The sequence below is a fragment of the Oxyura jamaicensis genome, chromosome 20 (genome assembly GCF_011077185.1).
Source record: "Oxyura jamaicensis isolate SHBP4307 breed ruddy duck chromosome 20, BPBGC_Ojam_1.0, whole genome shotgun sequence".
Lineage (NCBI taxonomy): Eukaryota > Metazoa > Chordata > Aves > Anseriformes > Anatidae > Oxyura > Oxyura jamaicensis.
The window spans coordinates 10,790,767-10,808,048 of record NC_048912.1 but is presented as its reverse complement, the minus strand read 5'-3'; the positions used below and the strand labels follow the sequence as shown (position 1 = coordinate 10,808,048).

At 43.4% G+C, this 17,282-nt stretch overlaps 1 long non-coding RNA gene across 2 annotated transcripts; it reads right to left on the bottom strand.

The window, feature by feature from the left end:
- Window positions 1-1,597: 1,597 nt before the first annotated feature.
- LOC118176707 lies at window positions 1,598-16,705 on the bottom strand. 2 transcript variants are annotated; one of them, XR_004755504.1, is made up of 3 exons: window positions 16,580-16,705; window positions 4,396-4,529; window positions 1,598-2,258 (listed from the first exon to the last, which is right to left on the bottom strand). It is a non-coding gene; the product is annotated as an uncharacterized LOC118176707 (long non-coding RNA). The 2 variants fall into 2 exon arrangements; XR_004755505.1 differs by lacking the exon at window positions 1,598-2,258 and adding an exon at window positions 3,401-3,517.
- Window positions 16,706-17,282: the final 577 nt, after the last annotated feature.

Here is a 17,282-nt window from a genome sequence, read left to right as displayed (position 1 = left end):
TGCTTGCTTTGCTTGGTTTTGCTGTGAGCCCCAGGGGAGGCTGCAGGAAAGCAAAACTGATCTAGCAACGTTCGCTCTGTAAAATTTTAGCAGCGTACCTCAGTGAAATTGCTATCTTTGAATAATGAGAGAGGCCCTAATATTCTGCGTGGTTCTGAAGGTACTTCTCTGTCCTGTAGAATTACATCAGACTTATGCAGAGGTTCTTCAGTGCGTATTCAGTTGGCCAACTTCTGACTGTGTGACCTTACTGAGCTTAAAACCTTTTGACTTCAAGAGGAATGAATCTGCCATGCTGCTAAAGAGACAGAGGATTTTTCAAAAGGCATCTGCTTGCAAAGCAAATGAAATTTTCTTTGATTTTCATGGCCTGTTGAGGAATGAGAGCAGCACTGAAAGGAATCATGCAGGGTTGGCTCAAAGCAGTTTAAAGGAAGATACAAGGGCACCCAAAGAGATGTCATTTGAGAAGAGAATGAAAAAAAGGCAGGTGACCTGTTAAAGAACATGTCCTGTTCCCAAAACCTACAGCTTACCTGCTCCAAAGGTGTATAATTTGCAGACAAAATAGATACAGACTAACCCTGTATTTAGAATTACTCAAACTTAACACATTTTTGGATAGGGGAAGCAAAGTAGTGTCCTACTGCCGTTCATTGTTCAGTAACCTCTTTACTAGCACTTTGATTACCTCAACCTTGAGCTCTCCTCTGAAATGCCTCAGCTGGAAAGTGCCAGATTTACGGAGTGCTTGCAATGGTGATACAAGAAATGTACTAGCAGGGTGTTATGGTCCTGCTGTCAAGTCTTTCACTGGAAATCCAGAGTGATTCCAGTGCAGCTGATGGGTTACTGTCGTGTAAGTGAAGCAGTGTTCATCTCTTGGACCTCACCTTTTGGCCTCTTCTATTGGCAAATGAACCTGATGTAATATTGCAAAAACACATCCTTTGAGTGAAAGTGATAAGAAAGACAAATGTTTGACTTTAGCCAGAGAATTTAAAACTCAGAGTCCTTTGAAGCTTGCCGAGTTCTGTGCTGTGTTACTTGTCCATATCTATCTAAGAAAACACTCATTTCATCACAGCTGATGACATAAATTCAGACTTGTGAGCAAATGGCTAGATTGAGTTAAATCACCTCTCTATCTGCTAATGGCATTTTTGCCTTTAGTTGACGATGAAGGTTATCTCACTGTTTGGAAATTATAACCTACAACTGTTGGACAGCATTATCTGGAGACTTGGGTGAGATAATCTGTATGAAAAATCCAGGGAATCTAAAGCTTATTGGCTTCCATTCACATGAGGCTGAAGTGCTTCAAGACTCCCGCCACCTTCACAGACCATGTGCCTCCTGCTATACAGCGGAGAAAGAATAGCAGCTGGCAGATGATGGATAGCACTGCCGCAGTCCGCTGTAGGGTTAGGAGTGACATCACTGATAGAAAGGGGAGCAGTTTGAGCTGTTTATAAAACTGCAGTTGGGAAGTTTGCCCCGGACTGCATTAGCCTCTCTTCGCTGCCTACCCTGCTTTTCCCCACTCAAATTCCAAGCCCCTTCAAGGGAAACAAACATCTGCGGAGACACAGTGTTAATTGTTGTACTTAGTGCTGCTGTTTACATTTTTGGTGCAGGCAAGTCAAAGCACGTCAAGGCTATCCCAATGGCTAAAACAAGGCAGAAATCTTGTTCCGGCTGAAATAACAAGGGGCTGGATTCTGATCTCGTGTACTGAGGCATTCTGCATTGGCCCCAGAGGGTGGAAATCAGGATCTGGAGGCCCAGAGGGTGTAAACAAAGTAGCAGAGAGGTTTGTAAGAGGGTCAATGTGATAGAGCCACCGGGGAAACTTTACAAGGTTAATGCAGTTTTCCATTATCTGAAACAGTTGGGGATTACACAGCATTTGTAAGCTTAGAAAGGCAGGCTTCCCTGGGTCCTGGTCCCTTCAAAATCCAGCCTAATGGCTCCTTATCAGGAATGATGAATCGCTCTTGTGCCTGCTCTTTAGTCCCTAATTTCCACTTTTCTTGTGTCTGCTTAGAGTCCTTTTTAATTTTAACATGTATGGCCATCTCTGAGCCAAGCGTGGCCCTGGTGTTCAGAGTCATTCTGGTAATTACTGCACTCACCAGGTCCCTTTAGGATGCAATTTCAATGGGGTGTGACTTTCACAATATTTTTTTTTCTTGTTGTTGCTTGAGCCACTCCAGGAAGGAGCTGTTAAACACGAGTCTCAGCAGGATCCATCATGACTGAGGACAGAACAGAATGTAATGAAACAGGGTGAATACGTGTCTCACCGAGCAGGATATGTTCTTCTAGTTATATGGTTGATATAGCTTTGGCTGAGGTTCAAAAAGGTGTTCAGCTTTCATCTCTCTGTCTTCCTTCCTCCACTCCCCTAAATATTAATGGCTGCACTCATACCTCCCGTGTTCGTGGCCTACTTTAATTGTTTACAGACTTTTTTAATAAAAGATTTGACCTTTTGCCTTTGCAGTTACACAAGCTTCTCTCTGTCTTCATGCTGATGCCCCCTCCATCACGGCTTGTCCTCAGCTTCCCTGCACCCCAGCTGGCTCAGTCCAGTGCAATGCAAGGGAGCAGACACTAAATCATTGAAGTCAGGAATACTGTGGTGAAGTTTTCCTGATGGAGGGAAGGAGGGATGGCACGACACCGTGCTCTGGTCAGGTTGTGACCCCAGTGACACAACGCCACGTGCAGGCAGCAGTGTGTCAGTGTCACCGGTGTTCTCACCCCGCAGCTCAGGATCCAGGTCCTTTGGTGACTGGTGCTTCTAGCACTGTGGGCTTGCTGTTTGAGATCACATTTGCTCTGTTTTTCTCCTTTCTGTCTGGGTGAATGCCGAAAGGCTGCGTGGGAAGCGAAGTTCACACAGGAAGCCTGTGGCAGTGCAGGGAACTGAACTCAGATCTCGAGTCCCCACCTGGTCTGTTAACCACAAAGCCAGTTCCCCTCATTAATTGAACACAAAGAGAGCAGTCTTTTTCATGTTATTTACGTGCTGGGAGAGCAGAGGCAGCTCTGTGAGAAAGTAACATGGCAACGGGAAGCTAGCAGTATCACGACGTGCCAGGTTGCACTGGGATGGAGGTTTCAGGAGGGTTGGGGTGTGCTTGTTTAATCCTCAGCATCTCCGCAAATGCAGCCTAGCCAGTGAGTTGTAAGGAAATGACACGGCATCCAGAGCCTGCAATAAACAGATGTATTTCCATGCCAGGAGGAAAGGGAGGACGTGTAACCCCTTTGATGCTGACTCCCTCCTGGCACTGGAGGGTCCCTTCATGGAATTCTACTGTTTCAAGACAGACTTCACATGAATCACAGCAGCTGGGAGTAAAGGAAGGGAAAAATCAATCACACTGTTCTGCTTTGGTCGGCTTGCCTTGTTATGTTTCTGTATCAGCCAATTTCTGATCATGAAATTCTCCTTTATCACATTATTGGCTATGTTTGCTGTGCAAAATTGTGACATTTGAATTAGGGCCTGTGTTTATGAAAAGAGACAAGAATGATTAATATTAATGTCAGCATGAATTAAACCAGTATTTTTAATCCTATGGCAATTAATTAAAGCAGGGTAGTGACAAATAAGACCAGAAATTGCAATTAGGCACAGGCGACTGGAGGAAAGAAAAATCTGATGTAAAGAGGTTTGGATCAGACCCTTAAAAAAGAAGAGCTTTTCTGGTCTAAATGGTTATTAATGTGTCTGCTATCAGAACAGGGATTTACTACAGTGTCTCTGGCCAGCCTGTCTTTTTCTGAAGAGACTTGGGTTCCCATCCTCTCCAGAAGTGCCTGTGTGTATATACAGTACCGTTGTAAAAAGTTGTGAATGAAAAGCATGTATTAAGTATAACATCATTAATGGCTGGGAAGGGTTGTGCTGGTGGTGAGATATGTTTATTTTCCTTCTGATTGCAGCATGCCTAGGGATAACCCCAATGTGCAGGGATGAACTGGCTGATGCCCCTGCTTCCACAAGGGACCTATCAGCAGGGTGAGTTAATTTGTGAGCAGCCTCTGATCATTTCAGACAAGACTTTTATTATTTCCCTCCCCTTAGTCCCCTTCACCCCACCAGCTCAGCCCCAAGGGCTGGTACGTTTGAAAGGCAGGAGGGCAGGGGAGCTGCTGGAGCTGGCTGGCTGTGGTGAGGAGGGCTGGGGCTGGAATGTGGCTACTGGAAGCCACGGCAGGAGCACACTGGCAAGCAGCGAGCACGGGGCCCCGCGGCTGCGGTGTAGGGGAAGTCTGCTGGCAGGGCGGCACTGCCTGGCAAGGAGCAGGCCCTGGGATTAGTCCTTGAGCACTAACTGTACCCACAAAGTATTAAGAAAAATAAAAGGAAACCATGCTTACGTTTGGGCTTTAATGGCTGGCTTTTTGCATCTCTCTTTCTTATTCTTGGTCATGAAACAAGCCAGTCTGCTTAGCGATTCAGATCTGAGTTCTTTAACCTGGAAGGCATTCTGCGTGGTGTAACGTCTCCCAGCCTAAGAGCAAGTCAAGCATCGACACATCAGTGATCTTCATTTTCCTGGCTGTTAATTCTGGTTTACCATAATGAAGAACAAAGACACTGAACGAGGAAAAGGAATAGGGAAAACCAACAACGACAAATGGAATGGACACATTGGTTGAAACATCCCATTTCTTGAAAAACTGATTTTGAGGTATCTGTCAAAGCAATCCCTGCATTTCTTATGATTATTATATCACATGGCCTTGGCGTGGTTTTCTGGTATTTCATGAGGACCACCCAGAAGAGGACCAGGTTTGGTTATTGGATTTACTAAACAGAACAAGAAACACAGAGCTCCTGCCTGCTATTCAAAAATAATATCGCAAGGGAAGCAAACCACAGGGAGACCACAGGGAGGTGAAGCCCATTTTCCACTTGCTGAGGGAACTGCCCTCGCTTGCTGCAGAATGCAGTCTCCATATGCTGGGAATGATTCCCAAAAGCACTCCATCCTTGCCGACTCTGCTTCCTTTCAGAAGCTGCATCCACTGGGATGTAGGGTAAGGAAGTGGCTCTGAACAGGATACTCTGGGGTGTTTTCTCTGTGCAGTGAGGTGGAGAGAACAGCCTGTAAGAGAAAACACCAAATGGTGTTGGGTTAGAACAGAGAAAGCCTGTTTCTCCCTTGCAGTGTCTCTCAGATTTTGGATCCTGGACCACCCGATGGCTTGAGAGAGCTTTCTGGGGCTTTGCACACCACAGAAAGCACCACTTCTGTGCCATGCGTAGCTTTGTGCTCACTCCCCTGTCCACTGCTCCATCCTGCCTCTCCCAGCTGGATGAGGAAGAGGAAGATGGAGAGAGAGGAGAGAACTTGTCCCTCCCAAAGAAGCCATTGAAATGCATGCAGAAACCAGGGAAAGAAAAGGATAAGACATCTGCAGTTACTGGAAATTTAGGAAAGGCAGGCTTCTTTCCATGATCTGCAAGGAGATACAATATGATAAAGGTAAACAGTTACGAAGGAAATATGGCAGAAACAGAGATAATTCACCTAAGCCCTGAGGGTGTTTGGGTCTGAAGACACAATCACATAGATTATGTAGTGCATGTGAAGAGCAAGGTTTTGCCTAGCAGAGAATGTGGTTGCCTTTTGTGTGTCTCTTCCACAAGAGTAGTAGACACCAGCTGAATAAAACTGTGCATGTGCTAGTAGAGGTGTAATACTGCTACACCCCTGCGGTGTGCTGTGGTTCAGTGGCAGAAACAGAAGATGTAACCAGATGTAGGCCAGAATCTTTCAGACCTTGACCACTGCAGGTAATGATCCCAAAGATTCTTGGAAAAAAACACATGACGTTTTTCAATATCAGAAATCCTGCTTACACTGGTGTTAGATGCTGGTATGGATGGGAAGAAAGAAGGCACTGGAGACCTTCAGCTCTCCATACATTGACTAAGTGACTGCTCTTTTCAGTTTATCAGTACCTAAAGGGTTAATGAGAAAAGTTCCCTCTGGGGACCTTTCACTTCCCTAACATGTTTGTTGATTTCTTGTCCTCCTAGGCATGATTTTTGTTTGGGAATGAAATGTGCTTACTCACTCCTATGCATTTATTCCATAGACATCATGTTTGGGTACATCATCCATCAAGGGGAATGTCACATTGTGTAAAAGCTCCGTATCCAGAGTGACAACTGAGTTAGTGCTTGTGTTGGGAGCAGCCCTCTTGCCAAGTTTCTGCAGCTGGACATTTTTAAACAAAACTCATTTACAAATAGATCCATGAGCAAAAGAATCTGCAGTCACACACTGCTCTTGTAGATGCTGCCAGCTCCTGTGGGCCACCGGCTGCCCCATGGGGCACTCCTGGAAGAGCCAGTGGATCTTGGCCAGTGGAAGTCCACAGAAGGGATTGTGATCAGCAGCTCTTCTCAGCTGATTGGGTTTTGACTTCTCCTGCAGAATGACTCACTGGCCTCAGTTCTGCTAAACAGATTCAAAAGGTGCCGTTGCTAATTGTGCTGCTGAGCTCTGGGCTGAGGATTAAATGGCACAAGAACACATAACTGCCATTTCTCTTGGACAGAGCTCAGGTCGGAGGAGTGATCTTTGGTATATGGCAGTGATGGCATGCTTACTAAGGCATATTCATTTCTCAGCATGTTATTTGCAACTTCTGCCTTTATTCTATTGTACAGACATCTATTTTTTTACTGATGGTTTGGAGTTTTCATAGAAACAGCTGTGGAAGTCAATGGCAGCCATACAAGTCAAACTTCAAGCAACACTTTGCAAAGTAGGCAGCAATCTATCTCAGTGCACCACATCATTAATTAGAGGAGACAGACAAGGCAGTTTGGAAAATGTGATCTCTACTGTTCAATTTCTAAAAGGATTCTGAAATGGCCATTGAAATTCTGTGTATTTTCTAACCATGGAAGAAAATACAGGTAGAAAAATTAGGTCATATATTGATTAATCTCAGAATTGAAATAAATTATTTATATTAGGTACCAACTGACTCTGTGACATTTTTTCCTATCCATAGGCTTATTAACATAATTTGGTAATAATGGAAGAAGCAGAGAGGGGATTAATACCATAGGAATATTGAAAATCCAAAAATAGTTTCCCAGTAGCTTTGTGCTTAAAAAAAAAAAAAAGGGATTTTGATGTTCATCCACATAATTTTTTAGATATGTGCAGTGTTTGTGATAGCAATCATTTACTTAACTCATGTATTGAGACACTAACACCTCAGTACTCCAGTGTGTCACATGGCAGAGTTAGTAATGACTGTAGGTACAGTGAGACTGGTGACAATATTTTGGGCCTACACTTTTAAACTTTTAAAGGCTATGCTAGTGTCTATTTGAAATCTGTGCTTTTATAAGTAAGAGACAATCCTATTTTCATGAATTTAGAAGCTTTTTTTCTCCAATTGCACATTTTATCTTTTTTTTTTTTTTGGCATTATTTTTTTCTTGTAATATTTTTTAACTGCTTAAATTCTTTCACTTACATCTTTTTACTTTTTTTTTTTTTTTTTTTTTTTTGGTGGGGATATCTAAAGCTAAGAAAATGTCAATGTTACTCCTGTTTCAATTGAAAATATAATTAATACAAAAATCCAAACTGTGTTGTATTTGACCCAACTTTTTTTTTTTTTTTTTTTTTTTTCCTTTGGAAAATTTTTCAGTGAAAAGATTCTAACCAACTTGATTTGTATTTAAAGAAGCAGTGATCATTGCAGTAGGGTATAATCATCTTTAGTTCCAAGATCTTTGATCACAGTGTGTTCACATCTGAATCTGGGTTGGGATCTAGATCTCTTTTATGCCTTAGGCTATAATTTGTGGTTTCTTTGACAAAAGAATTTCTTTCATAAGGCCTACACACACAAGAACAGCACAATTTTTTTTTTTTCTTTTTCACCATGTGGGAGTATTCAGCCTTATAAAACTGCGTAGTGATTCCCTTTGGTGAGAAGGGAGAAGGCCAAACATTGCTGTCCTGGGATTTTGATGTCAAAAACAGCACTAGGTGAGCATCACATAGGCAAGGTTAAAGAACCTCATGTGCCACGACAGTCTCTCTCTTTTTTCTTTTTGTTGCAGAAAAAATAATACAGATGTGAAATTGAGAATTTAAAGAGAGGAGTGGGCTAAGATCAGTGCCAGAGGGTTGCCAAAGTTCATTGCTGTGCAGCTGGGATAGATGTCTGTGTGTATGTGTTTATCTGCACATCTCATTTGAATTTGCAAAACAACTGAGGCTGTATATGGTGTAACTGGAAACTATGCAGAAATAATTTCAGAAATTGTCCAGTTGTTCCACCACTGTTTGCACAATAAATTGCTGCATGTGTGGGAGTATTCTCTCCTGTTTAGCTTTAACTTGAGTCCCTAAAATAGACAGCTCATCTTGCCAGACTCCCCCAGAGGGTCGGGCTCCTCCCGAGGGTGAGTCAGAGGGACAGAGCCATCCCCAACTGCTGGATCCTCAGCATCAGTGTGAGGCTCCCACAGTGTGCTAAAAAACCCTCCACCAATTCTGGATAGCCTTTCAGGAGTGGAAGTGAACCTTTTCACACATCTGCCATCTTCTCGGGACATTACTGATGTGCTTAGTACTGGCAAGCTCATAACGTGTCCAGGGAAAGCAGCAGCGTGTTCGAAAGCAGTCGAGGCTGGGATTCTAGGCCTCAACAAGGCCTCCAGATCTTTCTGAACTGTTAGGTACTTATGCACTGCCACATCTCAACCAACAGATTGTGATGGGAAAAACCTTTATTTACTGAGTCCCCAAGCTGTATTTAGTACCTCCATATTAAAGCTTACTTTTCTGAGTAAATAACTTAAGCATGGCTAATAATATGTCATCCCATCATCACCATTATCATGATGGGTGATGGGTGCTGAAAGTTCCTGAACTGTTAAGTTTCAAAAAGAAAGGAAGCAAGTTTCAGGTGTTCGCTGTATTTTTATATCTTTATGCACAATGACTGGCTTCAAAGCTTACCACCCTCTACCAGGCAAAATGTTTTCATTTCTTCTGCATACTTTTCTTAAATAATTGTCTGTTTATATAAAGATGTCAGATGACAGAAGCAACAAGAGGTAAATGGGAATAAGCTAGATGCTATCGGTTTTGACTGGGAAGACACACTAAATCTAATTCTAGCAGGAAGAAAATTGTACTGTAAGGGAAATGGTATTATCCTGCCTCTTCCAATATATTTTCACCTGATGGATCAGGGAAGAAAATATCAGTATTAGCACACAACATATTTCCCCTCTGAGTGAGAGACTTTATATGAGAAACACATGCTAAAAATGTCATTTGCATTCCTGCTCATTTCTCAGGTCCAGCACTGGGCATATGCCCCTTATCTAATCTTGATTGCTGTACTAAACTAATGCATGCTATTCTACTTTATCCTTTGCATAATTTCAGACATATTTTCTATTTTCTTTGCACTTCACCAAGGTAGCACATAACTGCTTGGAAAATGTTAACATCTGCGAAGGAAAGAAAAAAAAAAAGGAAAGGAATTAATCAAAGCTCTGAGATTTATGGGCTAAATCCTTGGACTTTGGTCCAGGTAGTAGTTTTCTTTCTCTGCTGAGCCAGCAGAAAGCAACCAAGACAGATCAATTGAGGATTGTCCTGCACAGGAGCTGTGGGGCCGGGCAGAGCTGCCCTGGCTAGCTTTCTGCTGCCTGTCCCCTATCCTTGCTGTCACACATGGGCACCAGCATGTCCCATGTAGCCAGCCCCTCTGCTGGGCCAGCAGCTGGCTGCAGCTGGGCTATGCTGCAGCAGCCCCAGGGCTGCCCTAAATCATGCTGGGAACTCTTTCAGCCCAACTTTTGTTCGGCTTCAGGGAAATGGAAGCCAACCCTGCAGCACGGTTGTACCATTGCTGCAGTGCCAGCAGAGAGCTGTGAGCCTTGCCTGCAATGGTGTCACCTGCCTTGACACATCTTAAAAGATAATTAAATGCTCGAATCATTGGTGCCTGAAAGTAAAGTGGTCCTGACATACAGTGGGTACCTTCCTCTTTAGCGTTGCCCTGAGGCTTGCAGTGCTCCCTGGGACAGCAGTGCGCTGGGAACCTCTCCTCTGCTCAGGGGCAGCTGTGGGAGGATTTACCTCTGGGATAAACAATTAATGCAGGAAGGATAAAACTTCCAAAAGAGTGAGGCCTCAGGAAGAGCCACAACTTGAACAAATCTAAACTTGCGGTTGAGGTGTGTGAGGAGGAGGGGATGGGGCTGTTTTCATTTAAATGTTTTTCTAAATTTCAACGATCAGGTTTTCAAAAGCTACCCCTCATTTTTATTTTCTTACATTTTCGGGCATTAATACAGCTGCAGGCAGAGCAGAAACAGCATGTATGCAGATGTTTGGGCTATTTCTGGTGAGGTAAACAGGAGGCTCTGATAAGGCTGGTTGGAAACCCTGAAGGTGTGGACTTGACTTCCTCTGAGGGTGTGGTGTAAGTGTCCCATGGCAGAAGTGTTGCAAAGCTTCTGTAGAGCTGGTGGCACAGAGACAAGTGAGACCCTCTGAGATCTTTGAGGACTAAAGCCAGAGTAGTCTGCTGATGATATCCATGGTTTAGTCACCAAATTTTGGGGCCTTTGAAGTCAGTATTGGCAGGATGAACAGGTCTGCTGCATACAGAAATGTACTTGTGCGGTGATGTATTGCTGGAAGACACTTCACAGTTACTCTGCCGTTGACTTATTCTTGCATTGTTATGATTATTATTGTTGTTATTGTTATACCTTTTTAGGGAATAGCAAGAAATTAAGTTCTGAAGTGGAAAAGTCAAAGTTCTTGGGAATGTTTTACTATTCACAGAAGATTACCTGCGTGTTTGTGGTTTCACAAGAACCACTGGTACTTTAAGTCATACTGTTATAGTCTGCTAGAAACATACATTCAGACTGGATACCCGTTACTGGAAATGATAGCGGGTGTCTGGAATGGAAATTGTATGTTCTTTTGGAAGTTTCAGTTGTCACTATATGTTACTTACAGCATTAATATCGCAAATTGGAGTACAATGTAGAAACATAAGGGGATTTACTACTACAGAACTGGATGTGTTATGTGATGTAGTGCTGTGATATTAGACAACGTGACATTTCATGAATAAAACAAAAGATCTTACAGCACTCCTTATAAAGGGAAAAAGGGTTTAAAGCTGGTCACATTCACAGGGTGACTCTCTGAGGACTATTTCAAATGCTAGAAATTTAATGATGGCTTTTTAAAATCTAATTTTATGATGGCTACAATTACTAAAATCCACAGGGCTAAGATAGGAATTAATCATATCAGATCCATGCATATATAGGGATATACAAAAGCATGCATGTTAACATTTTAAAATCACAATGGAACACTATCTAAAGGCACACAAAACCTCATTAATGGAACTTGAAAGAAAAATGATGCCACAAACTAAATAAAGATACTTCTCCTCCTTAGATTGTGTATATTTTAAGAATCCAAACATATGCACAGCACAGCACGGAGAGGAGGGGAAGCAGTAAATAGCTACCCTTGCTTTTTCATTACGGCTATTTGGCCTGTAGTGTGACTGAGCAACCTGGGGGGTGGTGGGCTCTCAGGCAGAAGTGAGGCATGACCAGCAGTGCCCTTCTTCTTCAGCATGTTCCAGCCGAGCCTTTTGCCTTCATGGTGTTTGAGAATTGTGATGTGCTGCCCTTCATGCCAACTGCTCCTTTCCTTTGTGCTGCTGAATGACAGGGCCTCGAGTCCATGATCTGCCCTATAGGTCTGGATAGAGGTGGTCTCTGTGGCTACCACAACATTTAGCGGGGACGTCTTCAAAATCCCAGAATTCAATTCTGGGCAATTCAAGAGCAATTCATTATTGCTCTTGGATTTGCTGCTTGGATTCAGCCTGGAAAGCCCAAAAATCCCATCTGAAGACAAAAGACAAATCTCTAGAAAAGATTTCAGGCAGTCCTGCCTGGACAACGCTGATTGTGTGGCATCATCCCACAGGCAGGCAGGGCGGTGGGAAACACACAGCTAGGCATGGAGACGTGGAGCTCTGGGCCTCATGCATGCTGTGGGACTGCTGAAAAGTGCAGAGAGCACAAGAAGTTCTCCCCTTCGAGAAGAGCCAGATGGCTCAACCCAGAACTGATTCAGGTTGCTACAGCAGCAAAGAAGTGTAGGTGAACTGCAGAGCTGGCTTTGAGCCCAGCCTGGGGTTTATTTCTGCACAGATGCAACCACTGTCCTTATTTGCCACTTCCCATGCAGTACCGTGTAGAGCAGCGCATTATTCTTCCCATTATTTTATTACCAGAGAATCATGCGGGAATATTCTCATGGCTGAACTCAGACTCAAGAGTATTTTGGCCTCTAAAACTTTCACTAGTGTTGACATGGAATAATTTCCCCTTTATTAATCTCTGGGTTTTGTGATTCTGCAGTTGCATATGGAAAATATTAAATGCGGTAACCTGTCTGGCTTTCTATTATTTATTTTTTTGTTTAGAAAACTTTATATCCACATTTCTCTGAAGCCACCTGTTCAGCCTGGGACTCTGTATTTGCACATTACCATCTGTATGTGCTGCCAGGTGGCACATAAGACAAAGCGTACATCACTCTGTACAACTAGTAGTTAATTGCTGTTACTCTTATTAGCAGACCCTGCTCGGAAATTACTTTCATCATAAGCATTTTCAGCATTATTGTCTCAACCCAAACAGCACTATGATGCTATTCAATTTATAACTTTCCATTTTGAACGTTTATCTCCTAATTAGCTGAAAATTTACTTTGCTGAAAATATTTGGCATTACCACAGACAGCAAGTCTGATGCAGGCTCTAGCCTTCATACTTGCAGTCCTCCACCCAAATCATGGGGCTATGCTGAGGAGGCTTTTTCCGAGGACACACGTACCAGAGCATCTAATTATACCCATACACCTGCTTGTGCTTAGTTAGAAGCTGACAGAGGTTCATTTGTAAAGACAAACTGCACTGTGTATTAGCACCTATGCTTTTATTACCAGCTCGTAATGCACAGCCCTTCAGTACACTGCACTGAATTGCTTTAATCACTTTTGTTGGGGCCTGGCCCTGCAAATATTTCTCATGCTTATATTTTTTGCCTAGGCACCCCCATGGATAATGTAGTGTTATCCTTCTCAGTGGTAAATGTGACTAGTACTGGCACTAGTGACATGATTAATATGATCAGTGGCACTTGTTTGCAAAAAAAATTCCTCCACTGTTACTGAGTTGTGGGGATGGGATGTGTTCAGAGGTGCTGGAGGAGCCACACCAAAGTGGAGAAGCCCTCAGGCTTTGGCATCAGAAAAATCTGTGTGGCATCAGTTCCACTTTGGAGGCTTACTACACACTAAAATAAAATTAATGGGACATCTACTAATTTTTGATCTTGAGGTTCGTTTCAGCCATGTTCAGCATTTAAAAAAAATGAGGCGATGGATGCTTGATGTTGTGGAATGGTGCCAAAAATGTAAGTTTGGAGCATTCCTCCTCCTGATTTGTTTTGACAGCTATTTCATTTTCTGAAGCTGCAGTTAGAGCAATAAAAACAAAATTCACCACAGAAAAACAAACACCAGCTCCCTTTCCAGCAAAACTGATATATTTTTCAAATGCTGGAAAATTGTACGGCTAGAGCCTGCTGAATTTCCACAGGAGGTAAAGCTCATTAGCAAACACGTGAAAGACAGCAAGCAGATTATTGTGAGAAAGATGTTTGTACAGTTACTTCAGCAGCACTTTATTAAAGTTTCTGGTTTCTGGCACTTAGACAGCGTGTGTGACCCTGGTTAGTGACTGGTTGCTGCTGCAGAGCAGGCACCCTGAGAACCTCTGCGGCCAGCCAGAGAGCTGCTGGGAAGGCATCAGCGAGGAGGAGGAAAAACTGCCATTTCTCTTCTTCTTCCACCAACAGGACATCCATTTAAGGAGGCATACGGAAGAGGAAAGATCCCTGGAGTGGGAAAAGGAGAGACAGGAGGGAGCATGCCTGGGGCTGTGTGCCCTAAGGGGGGTATCTCCCATTTGCCCCCAAAGATTTGTGCTAAGCTGGTTGCCTAAGGACGTGGTCACTGTGTGCCAGAGGAACACAGAGGCGCTTTCTGTTATGACTTCCTGTTCTTTGTTTAGGAAAATACATTAACTGGAGGAAGAGAGTTCTCACTACAACCCTGATTACTATTTCCTTTAATTCCATCAAAATGACTTCTTCCTAGCCCAGTCTCCCCAGCCAGACGCTCTCCCAGCCTGGGGAGTGTTTGAACTCCCTTCATCTTTTCTGCAGTTAATGTTTTGCAGATTTCAGCAAGACTCCTAGACTGTGTGTATAAAAGTACAGTTTAAGCAGTGACAAATAGAAAGCACATGCTTATTAAAGCTACATTACACAACTCAGTACTGCTTTAATGTCATCTGCTCCTAAAACAACAAACCTGTGGGGACTTGTGCCTGAGTGTGTGTCTTGGAAGAGGAAGGCAGGTCTGAGGTTATGATGACTCAGGAGAACAAGCTGGTAGAGAGATTTGGGTCCATGCAGAAAATGCTAAGACCACTGGTAGCTTGAGGACACACAAGGGACTTTACAGCCACCCTATTAATGGACACATATAGAGTTTATCCACGGTGGGCTCTATGTAGGACAGCCTCTGGCTTGCCTAAACACATGATGATGCCTTCACCATGAAAAATGAAGCAGAAATATAGGATGCTGGTGCTTGCCTGATTTGCATGCTAGTGCTGTAACAAAACCTATGTGCTTGAGCTCTGGGTTAGGCTGGGTTCAGATACACGAGCCTAGGTTTTGCAGGTCAGGTTCACCTTTAATTCATCTTTTCTTTGACAGCGAGCAGGGTCCCACTGGCTGCTGGTGGTGGATGCTGGCCAGATCCTCTGCCAGCACAGTGCAGGGTGAGCAGGGATGACCCCCATGGTGTGCATCCTCCTCAGCTTTCACCCCTGGGTCAGCGGAGCTGCTGGTGGGGCAGTCAACCCTGCAGAGCACCCACATACCTTCCTCCTCCCTCCTGCTCCTTCCCCCAGGCTCCCTCGGTCTGTGCCTAGCAGTCCTTGAATATTTTCAGCCCTCTAACTTTGTTTAACTTAGAGTCTGAGGCAGGCTTCACCAGCCAAACTTCTAATCTCTTTGATTTGAGCACAGAGCTGGTATGTAGCACTGGTAGCATTTGACTGAGACAAATGCTCCCCATGTGAACTCAGAGACTGTGTCTTATTTAATTTTGTCATTTTCAATTAAACTTTGCCTGTCCTTCTATTACCACTTTGAGTCCTGCTTAGTGCTAATAGTTAATATGCATACAAATCAAAGTGTTTTTCTTATTTCAGCTACATATTTCAAACATTCTTTCAAAGATAAATATAATGTTTGTTTTTAGCTTCTTGCTTTCTTCTGTAACTTTTGTTGCTACAGAATTGTTGACGATTCAGTTCACTTATCATATCACTATTTTCATATATCTGGAATGGGAAGGGAGGAGGACAGAAAAACAGCATGTGAAGGCACTGAACACTGCTACATGTAAAACTAATAGAAGAAAAGTGAAATAACATGGGGTATTATCACAATTTTTTTCAAAAATGCTTTCTGAAGTTATCTGTATATTTTAAGTTTCCCACAGTGATACACTTCAAGTTTTTAAAACAACACAAACATTTGCTTTGGCAAACAGCCTAGTGTAAAGAATAAAAATTATCAACACAACTAAATGGCCTAAAAAGACAAGGTATTCTCCCCAGGGAGAAGCAGAGAATGTAAAAGTAATCTGTGCAGGCACAATCCTATTCACGTGCAGCCAGCAAAAACAAATGGCTTGAGTGAGCTATCTCTTTTAAATGGAGAGATTACTTTCTCTACCTGTCCATCATCTCTCTAGGATGCTCACCTACCACCTGACTGGACTACTATAAGCACAATTAATATTTGTTTTATATCCTGTAGGTGCTTTTCCAGTAATGACATGCCATTTATTTATTGCTCTTCTTCACAAACTAATAAAAAAGCCAGAGAGGCTATGGAGTCTCATGAACCACTGGCAGAAGGTTGTGAGCAGGTTACCTGAACTGTATAATGCCCCAAAGGTCTTTTTTTTTCATGGTCTGGGACTTAGTGCATAAGCACAGATCATTGATTTTTTTTTTTTTTTTATTATTATTTGTTCTTCAGCCTTTCTGTGAAAAGCAGCAATAAAGCTCAAACCTCTGCCATACTGAATTCTTTGGCAGCTTCTTAAAGCTGCCCGGAAACTGTTGTGAAAGCTTCCATAATCAGATAATGACTGATATACAGAGGGTGTCGATGGAAGTGTTCAAAAATAAAATGCAGGGTTGCTATAAAATGGGTTTACTAGATAGTAAATAACATTTCAAATATGCAAGAGAATCACATTCCAGTCCTGCTTTCTCTCTGCGGCCTTCATCCCCTCCAGGATCTGCTCTACTTGTGGGAAACCCAGCGCTAACTCAAACAGCTATGACTGCAGGGAATACTCACTCCACTTCATACGAGGTATAATTTAGGTTCCTCTCCCGTCCTGCCGGTCTCCCTGCATGGCTGTAACACCGCTGGAGACAGGCAGACCCTCTGTGCCGTGCTGCCTTCCCCTGCTGGCTGTTGTCCTCTTCTGTCTGCCTGTAGTCTAAGCGAGAGGGTGAAAGGAGTGAATTTACGGCTGGTGCCCCCATTTGATGCCCACAGTGAGCCATGGTGCCCTGTCAGTGCCCTCCCCCACTGTCTCTACCCACATTCTGTTTCTTGTCTAGCATCTCAGCCTGAGCTCTCTGGGGGCTGGCTGTGTGCTCTGTGTTTGTACCAGGCCTAGAATAATATGCCTGGAACACAGCTTCAGTGTGTGTGCTACCTCACTGCGATTTCCAGGTAAGCCTGGACATAACCAGGTGCATTGAGTGGATTGAACCGAGGCCAGGGGTGAGAAGGGATGCAGAAAAAAGCCGTGGCCCAGCCCTGGCACCATGGTTCTGCGTGGAGCAGGCGCGTGGGTGCCTGCTCCACTTGATCCTGCAGTACCTCCTGGGCTGCTGGCTCTGATAAACATGAAGTGATCTGAGATAATGTAGTCCTAATGAAAGATGAGTGCACAGAATTACTGTAAAAGGTCTTAAGAGGCTGTTTTGTTGCCAAAAGGGAAAAAAAAAAAATCCAATATACGCAGCACAAAGCACCGTCTGATCAAAAT